Raw genomic sequence first — 7995 nt, forward strand, 5'->3', positions numbered from 1 at the left:
GGGAGGTAGGGGGAGGTAGGAGGAGGTGTCAGAGAGTTGGTGTTCAGCCTCCACAACGTCGAGGTCTGTCCGCCACAAAACAGCACCGCCCTTGTCAGCAGGTTTAATGACAATGTCAGGGTTGGACCTGAGAGAACGAAGTGCTGGAAGTTCAGAGGGAGGTAGGTTAGAGTGAGTGAGGGGTGCAGAGAAATTGAGACGGCCGATGTCATGCTGGCAGTTCGCAATGAAAAGATCAAGAGAGGATAAGAGGCCAGAGGGAGGTGTCCAAGTGGAATGAGAATTCTGAAGATGGGAGAAAGGGTCCACTGTGCAGGGGGAGGACTCCTGGCCAAAGAAGTGGGTGCGAAGGTGACAGAAGAACAGCTCAGCATCATGTCGAGCTCGAAATTCATTGAGGTGGGGGCGTAAAGGGATGAAGTTAAGGCCTTTGCTGAGGACTGATCGTTGAGGGTCAGAGAGGGGAAGATCAGAGGGGACAGTGAAAACATGACAAAGGGTGAGATTGGATGGGGTCAGAGGAAAGTGAAGGGGAAGAAGGATCAAGAGGGGTGTTGGTATCCAAGAGTTGTTGAAGCTTGCGGTCCTTGACATCTGAAAGGAAGACAAAAAGTTTCTTGTTAAGCGCCAGATGAGGTGGAGAATGAAATGGAACTGTGGAACAGGACAACTCTGAAAAAGAGTGAGTCGGTACTGCTGGAGAGAGAGGTCGAGAGCGTGCACGTGGTGGTGCATGGTGTTGGGCGTGGATCTCAGGAAGCGGCGAGAGCAGTGATTCGAGGAACGCTGAATATCATGGAGATATCTGTAATCACGGGTGGATCCGAAACATGAAGGGTGGAATCTAAGTTGGAAACCGTGCGGAATAAGTCGGAGCCGGAGACAGTTGCTGAGGAAAGAGATGTGGCTGTGAAAGCGAGTCTCAGAAGAAACCTGATCAAACACGAGAAGGGAAACAGAAAGCAATGTAGGTGAACAAGGTGAAAGAGACAAACGGAAATTCCGTCGGGGAGAAGAGCTGAACTTCTTCAAGGTGGAGCATTCCTGGAAGAGATGGGGCCGTGAATTAAACACTAAATCAAAAGCAAAATACTGCGGATGCTGGAAATCTGAAATGAAAACAGAAAATGCTGGTGCTGTGCTAATCTAATCTCAGGTTTCTCATGATAATGATAAACTAATCAAGCTTCAGTCTCATCATTTACAGTATAAGAGTCTTGACTTTAATGAGTGAAGGGGAAAAGTATGATTGAGAGAATATGTCTAATTTGAACCCTTGCTCTCCCCACTGAGAGCATATCCTTATCAAGAAAGGCTGAACAGGCTGGGGCTCTTTTCTCTAGAAAAGAGAAGGCTGAGGGGTGATCTGATAGAGGCCTTTAAGGTAATGATAGGGTTTGATAGGGTAGATGTAGAGACAATGTTTCCACTTGTGGGGGAGTCCAAAACTAGAGGTCATAAATATAAGACAATCACTAATAAATCCGATAGGGAATTCAGGAGCCACTTCTTTACCCAAAGAGTGGTAAGAATGTGGAACGTGCCACCACAGGGAGCAGTTGAGGCAACTAGCATAGATGCATTTAAGGGGAAGCTAGATAAGCCAATGAGGGAGAAAAGAATAGAAGGGTATCCTGATAGGGTTAGATGAAGTAGGGAGGGAGGAGGCTCATGTGGAGCATTAAAGCCAGCACAGACCAGTTGGGCCGAATGGCCAGTTTCTGTGCTGTAGTTTTGTTGTAACAAGATGTAACCCTCACTCCAACTGGATTGAGAAGGATTCCGGATCACAGAGAAATGGAGCCTAAGCTAGGAAAATCTGTTGGGAAATTGTTGGGGTTACAGTTCCAGCCAGTGACTGCATGGGGAAGGATTCCATATGCAAAAGGCATGATGTTTGGAGGTTCATGACTGGTATTCAATGGATACTCTTTGGAATGGTACAGAATGTGGACATTTAGGTACAGAGGTACGTTGTTCCTGATGTAAAGGGGGTCATTTCAACCTAGCCCGTTGGGTGGGAAACGGGCGGTTTCAGGCCGGCCGCCCATTTTACACCGCGCCCAGTTTCACTCTTCATTAACTTCACTGGAAAGTAAAATCGGGTAAAGTGTAAAACAGGCAACCTACCTGAACCCCCCAATTTCCAAGGGTTAGGTTACAACTACTCCCAAACATGTCAGACTGAGCCAGTTTGTTCATAACCTTGGCATCCTATTTAACCTTGTCCTGAGCGTTAAACACCATATCCTCTCCATCATAAAGACAGCCTACTTTCACCTTCATAACATCGCCGACCCCCACCCCATCTCAGTCCACCCGCTGCTGAAACTCTCATCCATGCCTATATCACTCCCAGACTTGACTATTCCAATGGTCTCCTTGTTGGCCTCCCACCCTCCAACCTCCGTAAACTTCAGCTCATCCAAAACGCTGCTGCCCGTATCTTATCCTGCAACAATTGCTGCTCTCCTATCACCCCTGTCCTTGCTATCCTATATGACTTTGAGATGCCTAATTTAAAATTTTCAACCTCATATCTATATCCCTTCATAGACTCACCGCTCCCGATCTCTGCAACCTCCACCAGCCCAACAACTCGCTCCCAAATTCTCTGTTCCTCAAAAACTGGCCTTTTATGCATCACATCCACTTTACCCCACCATTTACGGCCATGCATTCAGCCACCTAGGCCCCACGCTCTTGAATACCCTGCCTACGCCACCCTGCCTCTCCACCTCCATCTTCTCCTTTACGGTCCTTCTTAAAACCTACCTCCAAGCTTCTGGTCACCCCTTCCAATATTTCCTTCTTTGGCTTGGCATCCATTTATTTCTGATTACACCGCTGTGAGTGGGACATTTTTCTGCATTAAAGGTGCTATCTAAATGTAAGTTGTTGATATCCTATAGTATTGGACAGGTCATCTTCATGAAGTGTGCTACTCTGCGTGGCAGATCTTGGTTGCACGTGTAGATGTGTTGCAAATTTTGGGTCTGCCGTAGATATTCTTTTGAGTTCATTGCCACTGGATGGAAGTATAGCAGCTGAGGCCAAGGAGCTGAATTTAATAAGAATGCCTGCACAAAGAGAAAGATGTACAAAAGATGGACTTATGGGAGTGGTACCTGGCATTAATGTTCCTGGTCCATTGTTGAGCCCTAACCCAAATTAATTGGCACTTGGAAAAATATTGGTTAATAAATGAAAGCCAGCATGGATTTGTTAAAGCCAAATCATGTTTGACTAACTTAATTGAGTTTTTTGATGAAGTAACGGAGAGGGTTGATGAGGGTAGTGCAGCTGATATATGGACTTTCAAAAGGCATTTGATAAAGTGCCACATAATAGACTTGTTAGCAAAATTGAAGCTCATGTGATTAAAGGGGTAGTGGCTGCATGGGTACGAAATTGGCTAAGCAACAGAAAGCAGAGAGTAGTGGTGAACAGTTGTTTTTCAGTCTGGAGGGAAGTGTGCAGTGTTAGGACCTCTGCTCTTTTTAATATCTATTAATGACCTGGACTTGGGTGTACAGGGTATAAATTCAGAGACGAAATTTGGAAATGTAGTAAACAGTGAGGAGGATCGTAACTGAATTCAGGAGGATGTAGACAAACTGGTGAAATGGACAGACACATGGCAGATGAAATTTAATGCAGGGAAGTGTGAAGTGATGCATTTTGGTAGAAATAATGAGGAGAGGCAATATAAACTAAATGGTACAATTTTAAAGGGGGTGCAGGAACAGAGAGACCTGGGGGTGTATGTATGCAAGTTTTTGAAGGTGGCAGGACAAGTTGAGAAGGCTGTTAAAAAGGGATACGGGATCATTGGCTTTATAATAGAGGCATAGAGCACAAAAGCAAGGAATTTATGCTAAACCTTTATAAAACATTGGTTCGGCCCCAGCTGGTGTATTGTGTTCAATTCTGGGCACCACACTTTAGGAAGGATGTCAAGGCCTTAGAGAGGGTGCAGAAGAGATTTACTAGAATGATACCATGGATGAGGAACTTCAGTCATGTGAAGAGACCGGAGAAGTTGGGGTGGTTCTCCTTAGAGCAGAGAAGGGTAAGAACAAATTTGATAGAAGTGTTCAAAATCATGAACAGTTTTGTAACCGAGTGAATAATGAGAAATTGTTTCCAATGGCAGAAGAGTCGATAACCAGAGGACACTAATTTGAGGTAATTGGCAAAAGAACCAGAGGCGACATGAGGAAAAAGAATTTTACGCAGCGAGTTGTTATGATCTGGAATGCACTGCCTGAAAGAGCGGTGGAAGCAGATTCAATGATAACCTTCAAAAGGAAATTGGATAAATACTTGAAGGGGAAAAATTTGCAGGGCTACAGGGAAAGAGCAGGAGAGTGAGACTAATTGGTAACTCTTTCAAAGAGCCAGCACAGGCACAAGGGGCTAAATGGCCTTGTCTGTGCTGTATGGTTCTGCTGTAAAAGAGAACAGTGGGAAGGAAAACTAGGAATGGCAGAAACTCAAGTTCACGAAGTGTACAAGAGCTCCAATATAAGGAAGGATGGACGAGGGGGAAAGAGGTAGGCAGAACTCTGCCAAGCAGAATCCATGACAACAATTAAAACCATAAGGGGATACCTGTAACTGGTAGTGGAAATGTGGAACTCTCTCCCCAAAAAGCTGCTGAGGCTAGGTCAATTGAAAATTTCAAAACTGCGATTGATAGATTTTTGTTAGGTAAGGTTATTAAGGGATATGGAACCAAGGCAGGTAAATGGAGTTAAGATGCAGATTAGCCATGATCTAATTGAATGGCAGAACAGGATGGTGGGGCTGAATGGCCTCCTCCTGTCCATATGTTCCTATGCCGACTACAAAAAAGAGGGAAAACAAAATGAACTGCAATGAGGCATAACCTGTGGCTGTTGCCCTTATATAAATACACACAATACATTATTCTAGTATGGTTAATAATCTCGTTAGTAGAAAAATGCAGTAAGAAATAAAACAAATGAAAATGTTCATAAGAACAGCAATAGTGAGTTTTTATAAGGGTAATGTAATTTAGGAGTAATGGTAGCCTTTGAAGAAGGCAGCCTAGTTCCAATTTTCTTTCTGAACCAAGACCCAGAGTAAATAGTAAATATTTACCCAAGTTATCTGTGAATAGAAAACTAGTAGTTGAAATGAGTAACATAGTTGGGACGGAATGCTTGAACCAACAGTGGGAGGAGCATCGCAATCAAGGACAAGCCTCCTGTTGTCACAGAGATTAAATGAAGTGGGATTCTCTAGCTACCGACCAGCCATAAACAAATGCATATGTACAGTATGGTTATGTATAGACAAAGAAAGATTTCTCGACAGTATTTTCGTTGTAGTTACTGTTGTCTCAGACAAATGGACACAGGAGTAATCTGTGAATCCATCCAGCCAGGCTAATTGCACAGAGAGTTTAAATCATCGGAATAACCCTCGGTAGAAATAAAATTGGATTTCTTTGACATAGCTCGATGTCACTGTAATTTTTTTTGTGAATTCCTTTGTATTGTTGCTTTCTGTCTCACTCAATTCAAACTCTGGTATTAAATGAATTGACAACCAGCACAAGTGTGGTGTTGCTCCAAGGTGAGGAGACTGTCAGAAACCAAGTCAACAGCATCCCTGCAACGTGCAAAAGGTGTTGCTATCTACAGAGAAAGAAATTGTGAATTGTAACTGTATGGGTCAGAGCTGCACTGACTCTAATTCTATATCATGTTGAATCCTTGAATTAGATTACTGCCTTACAGTTTTTTATTTCCAATTTTCTCCTCTTTTGAAGGGACTGATTCATGCTGGTGTACGGTTCTCTCAGATCCTGGCAGCCTTCCCGCACCTCCCCCAAGTGACCATTCTTCAAATGTAGCTTTGTTGGCAGGCTGTTTAGCTGTGGGGAGGGTTCGCAGTCCTCTCCTCACCCACTATTCACATGGACTCATTTGTTAGCATTAGTAGGTAGCAGTTAGGAGTGAGAACCTTGGATTTTCCTTCACTCTCTCTAGCCTCTGAGCACTGTGGTCAATTGTAGTGCCCTTCCTGGCAGGCCGGCTGAGATCAGCTAAGTCAATGGGTGCCAGAGATTGAATCTAAGACTGTCCTGGTCTTCATGGCTCAATACCACCCCAGGCAGTGCACAGAGCCGCCAGGAGAGCATGCATCACAATCTTAATAAAGATATCAAATAAACTATGGCATTATATACAGAGAGCACAGTCATTTTTAATCCCTAGCATATTACTGCAGATTGAATTCCTGCAATCTTCCATTGATTTAAATTTTAAAAGGTGCTATCACAACACAAAGGTTTTCAATAACATAATGGGAAGAAGTGATTAATCTCATCCCAGAGTTCAGATGACATATATAAAAAATGCGTATGATATTGTCAACAACATGCATAACATTTAATAGTCTTTATAGTAATTTTATGACAGCACTAAAAGGCACAGTAATAGTGCCTTCGTGAGATTCCCTCTGATAGCTACTGCACTAATAATAGAGCCTGTATTGTTGACTGTAACTGTTAAGATTTTTGTGTTCTGTTCTCTTTTTTTTCCTCCTTCCCATCAAATTTTCCAACCATTTCCTTACACCCTGTTCCTGGAAGTGGTGACCTAGGTGACTTTGAGTTACAGGTGCCTTCTGGCCTCTCATCTAAATGCCTAGTGTTTACGCCACGCGGCTTTTAACCGTCCCATTTCAATCAGTAGGTCCTGATATCATCCACCAAGGAAAGCAGACTACGGTGCACAAAACTCCCAACCCAACAAAATCATCTGATTTGCTGATTCTAAAACAAAACTGCTTTCTTGCCCCAAGCACTGAGCTGGGTTTCACCCATTTGACAGAAGAGAGGTGTGCTTTACATGTTAAGTCTGAACAGTGAGTGCCAGGAGGCTACTCATTCAACTCTCGGGGCCATCGCAGCTGAGGTTGAGACTGATCCAATCCTTGCTCTCCTGGCTGGCCTCCCATCCTCCGTTAACTTCAGCTCATCCAAAACTCTGCTGCCTGTATCCTAACTCACACCAAGACTTTGCTCACCCATCACCCCTGTGCTTCTGACCTACATTCAAGCAACGCCTTGAATTTAAAATTCTCATCCTTGTGTTCAAATCCCTCGCCATTCCCTATCTTTGAAACTTCCTCCAGCCCTACAGCCCTCTGAGATCTCTGCGTTTCTCCAATTCTGGCCTCTTGTGTATCCCCGATTTCATTCGCCCCCATCATTGGCGGCCGGGCCTTCAGCTGTCTAGGCCCCAAGCACTGGAATTCCCTCCCTAAACCTTTCCTTCTTGCGATCTCTCTCTCCTCCTTTAAGACGCTCCTTAAAACTTGCCTCTGGCCAAGCTTTTGACCTAATATCTCCTTATGTGGCTCGGTATCAAATTGTGTCTGATTCCGCTCCTGTGAAGCGCCTTGGGACTTTTTACTATGTTAAAGGCGCTATATAAATGCAAGATGTTGTTGTGGAGTCATTGGATAGCAATCAGGAGCTTTTACGCTGCATGATTTCTTTCCCCCTCCCTAAACCTAGGATGCTGAGGCCAATTGTAGTAACCCCCACTTGGGGCACTAAATGTAATAGGTTATTTTCGGCAGAAGCCAGGGGTCAAACCTGGGCTGTATGACTCACTAGCACATGGCACTGGCGCTGGGCCACCAGGCAGCGTTCCGATTTTTAATCAACAAGTATTTTAATTTCCCTACTAAAATCAACGCACATGACAGTAAACAGAGGAGCCCACTTACACATCACGCAGTCCTTTCAATTTGAAATGAAGTGCTCTTCGTCAGTGCCTTGCATTTCTTCAGTGCTTCTGGCTGGCTGCACGACATCATCAACACTTAGACCTCCAGCCTTTGTTAGAATGGAAACCTTCCTGCCTGTGTAGATCTCATTGAAAGCGTAAATGGCTCTTGGGCCCTTTAAGATCCAAAAGCAATGCGTTTTTTTTTTACACAGACCTCTCCCTT

The sequence above is a fragment of the Heptranchias perlo genome, chromosome 6 (assembly GCF_035084215.1).
Source record: "Heptranchias perlo isolate sHepPer1 chromosome 6, sHepPer1.hap1, whole genome shotgun sequence".
Lineage (NCBI taxonomy): Eukaryota > Metazoa > Chordata > Chondrichthyes > Hexanchiformes > Hexanchidae > Heptranchias > Heptranchias perlo.